Below are 3,726 nucleotides of genomic sequence, written 5' to 3'. Positions count from 1 at the left end.
CTCCCACACTTTAGCCACAAAAGAAAACAACCCATTTTCCCTCACTTAAAGCTCTCCCATTTTTCATTCCAGCAGTTCGGATTTTCTGAGCAAGGGAGAAAGAAAAATTCATAACTCAAAATATACGCATTCAAATATCATGAAATTTTTACCATAGCTTTTATATATCATGGGTAAGCTTCGTACCAAATTTCAGCCTCAAATTATTGTTTTTCAATTTTATAAAAATGTTTGAATGAGGTGCTGAATGGTAACTCCGAAATTTTAACTTGTTTCTTTGTTTTGTTTCTTAAGGATCTAGCCCTTCTAAGTGTTTTCTAAGCAAACCAAGCCTCAATCATCCTAGCACTAACCTTCCTAGTATCCAAGAAGGTATAACTTTCAACCTTTTAAGGTTTTATGGTTGAATTTAAGAGTTATGTTTGTTGTAGTGTTAAGATCCAAAGGATTGTGTTTGTTTGAGTTTGTATTGATTATGTTCTTGCTAAAGACATGAGATGTTGAGTTGTAATCCATGTATGTGGTACTATATAGAGCATATAAGGTTCACGTGGGTGGATCTTGAGAAGTACTTGTGTTTATGATGGTTATAGGTAGTGATTGTGTTAAGATCAAGTAGTAGAAATTGAGTTTGGGCATTCTTGCACTTGATCTGTTTTCTGCAGGACATTCGGCCATGAAAATTGTTAAAATTTGAAAACCACTGGCCATGACTAGATAGATATTGTTTTATAGTTTCTATACATGTATAGATCATCATCAGGAGATTTACGGTTTAGGAGTTATGGTCGTTTTAGTGTAAAATATTTCTGCGATTAGCCAACTGCACTTAAGTCCACTTGCATGGTAATTTTGAAGGACTTAAAATAATTTTGAGATTCTGGAAAAATTATGAAAAATGGATATGATAGTAGAGAAGAATGTCAAAAACGAATTTTGAGAAAATATTAATTTTTCGATTTTATAAAAATGTTTTGGTAAAGAGAGCGTAAGCGAGAAATGCATAAAAACCTAGTTTTGACGCGCATTTTCTCACGTTCGAGCTTAAAACTCGAAATGGACTTTCTAAAGCGAACGATCGATTTCAAAACTCAACCATGTTATAAAGTGAGAATATAAGTGTTGAGAATATGACGATCGGAGATTCGTTATACTTGAGTAGTTGCGAAAGTTGCTTAATAAAAGTGAGACGTTAATCGCGTACTAACTTAGACCATTGGTTCTTGTTTATAGATCCCAACCAAACACCAGAGACCATACCACTTCGATTACTCGAGGCAAGTTTTCGAAACCCTATCTCATACTATCCATGCTATATATATACTGTTGTGATATTGATGTCATGATTTACAGTTCAAATATATATGCTTGTCTATGATATCAATGCATACGAATTATGCGATTGTTTACGAAAACAAATTTCGTTTTACACGAGTATGAGAAATTGAAATGTATTTCAAATATAATATAGGATAATGGGAGTCGGAAATATTTTAATAACGATTTAATTCCGGAGAGAGCCGAACGCGAAAGATTTCTATTTCGATAAACAAAGTACATTCGCGTAATATATATATCAAGCGAACGATTGAGATTTTGACTTAAACTTCGAGAAATATTGGTTTATTCATTTAAGGGACACCCTTACTTGATTGATTATTTTATAAAGCGATACTTAAGGGATTATTAAATATAAAGAAAGTATTTAAAAATATACTGAATAGTTTATAAATCATTTCACGTTATTTAATAAAGATTTAACTATTCAAAGAGCAATTATAGGATACCAAATCCTGTTTTGATTATTTGATTAAGGTGTCTCCATTCGTTGGACCTTATTCAGAAATATTTTGTATTTAAGGTTTTTTATTAATTCATTGAACCTTAATTAGAAATACTTTGTACTTAAGATTTTATCAATTCATTGAACCTTATACAGATATATTTTATTTATAAGATTTTATCAATTCATTGAATCCCTATTAGATTATTATGAGACCTTAGATATTTAATATCTTTGGACTTCTAAAAACTTATTTAAAAATAGACATAGTTCCCAAGGGTACTTTCTAAATTATTCAAAACTCTTGAAAGAGATTAATCATTTGAAACCTATCAAAACCTTAGGGAACTTAGTCTAGAAGCATAAGAGTTTTGCTTCCTCGTTCAATAAAGAACAAGTGAGTAATATATGTGTCACCCTACTACAGATAGGGATTTGAAAATGATTTTAAATTCAAAACTCCGACAACTCCAAAAGATCAATTCAGTTAAAAGTGATGAATAAAACATCTTATTTACAGGTCAACTTTTAACGACCTATTCATTCGAAAAAGGATTTTGAGCAAAAGATATAACTGTTTTGGGACTGGAATGTGGCCTGCCCGGCACGGAGTGGTATCGGGCAGTGACCAGGCGCGGAGTGGCGCATTATGCAAGCGCGGAGTGGCGCATTATACGGTTATATGGTCTATGTGACCATTGACTTTCGGACTTGCACGGCAATGGGCAACCACCGTGTAGTGTCTTGATGAGCCCAAAGGCGGCTAGGTTTGTATTCCTTCTACTAGTAGAGAAAATTTCGTATTCGGCTGATCACCGATACGTGGTTTATTCCAGTATAGTCCCTTTCTTCCATTTTGGAGAAACTGTTGTGAAATATACAACAGAGAGCCGATAAGGCTGAGTTTTAAATAAGGATATTGATGAATATATATCAAATCCATTTGAGAAATCTGCCGATAAGACTGAGTTTAAATAAGGATGTTGATGATTATATATCAAATCCATTTGAGAAATCTGCCGATAAGGCTGAGTTTTAAATTGGGATGTTGACGAATATATATCACACCCATATGAGAATCTTGGTTCGAGTAACATCTTGAGATTTTGAAATAAAATGAGTACGAGTATAAAATGATTTTGAGAAGGAGATGAATACAAGTATTCAGTGGATATACTATTGTAGTTGATTTTGAGAATTTTATAAATTTGATAAGCATATAAACTTTCAGAACGCTTTGGAGATACAAAGTATAATTATTGGTTTTATTTATCCTTACATACTTAATTATGGGGATATATACCTTGCTGAGCTTTAATACTCACCCTTGCTTTTATATATCATATCACAACAGACTACCAGCATGGATCAGACCAGGACTGTTGTCCTTAGGCGGGTAAGGAACGCTCGTGAGTTCCGTAGGCTTTTTGTGCGCCAGCCCCGTCAGGTAGATAAGTGGAAATGATTTATTTAATAATGTTTCCAAGCATATAACCTGTGTGTGTGTGAGTCTGAATAAAAGGTCGAGTAATATTGTGAAAAGAGAATTATTTAATTAATAAGTGATCGTAACAACCCGAATTCACGACCTTGGATTTGGGGGTGTTACACTAGGGCTACCTCTTCAATGATGACATCATCCTTTGAAATCAAGCCATATCCCACAGTATAACCCTTGTTGTCATCTCCAAAAGTGATACTTGGGCCAACTCTTTATTTGAAATCAGTGAGGAGGGTAGAATCTCCAGTCATGTGCCTTGAGCAACCACTATCCAGATACCTAAGATTCTTTCTATTTCCCTGCACATTTTAATATCAAATCAAGTTAATTTTAGTACCCAAGTTTCATTGGGTCCTTCCTTGTTAGCCTTTTTCTTTGGTTTCTTAGGTTTGATCTCATTTGACTTGGGTATCTCAGATTCATCCTTTGTCATTTGAGTTGG

At 33.8% G+C, this 3,726-nt stretch overlaps 1 long non-coding RNA gene across 1 annotated transcript; it reads left to right on the top strand.

The window, feature by feature from the left end:
* The first annotated feature begins 300 nt into the window (after positions 1–300).
* On the top strand, positions 301–3,364 carry LOC141689962 (uncharacterized). The gene is made up of 3 exons (XR_012562609.1): positions 301–372; positions 1,234–1,277; positions 3,138–3,364. It is a non-coding gene; the product is annotated as an uncharacterized LOC141689962 (long non-coding RNA).
* Positions 3,365–3,726: the final 362 nt, after the last annotated feature.

Source organism: Apium graveolens, chromosome 10 (assembly GCF_009905375.1).
Source record: "Apium graveolens cultivar Ventura chromosome 10, ASM990537v1, whole genome shotgun sequence".
Taxonomy (NCBI): domain Eukaryota; kingdom Viridiplantae; phylum Streptophyta; class Magnoliopsida; order Apiales; family Apiaceae; genus Apium; species Apium graveolens.
The sequence above is the reverse complement of the archived record's forward strand: the minus strand, read 5'-3'. Positions and strand labels throughout refer to the sequence as shown.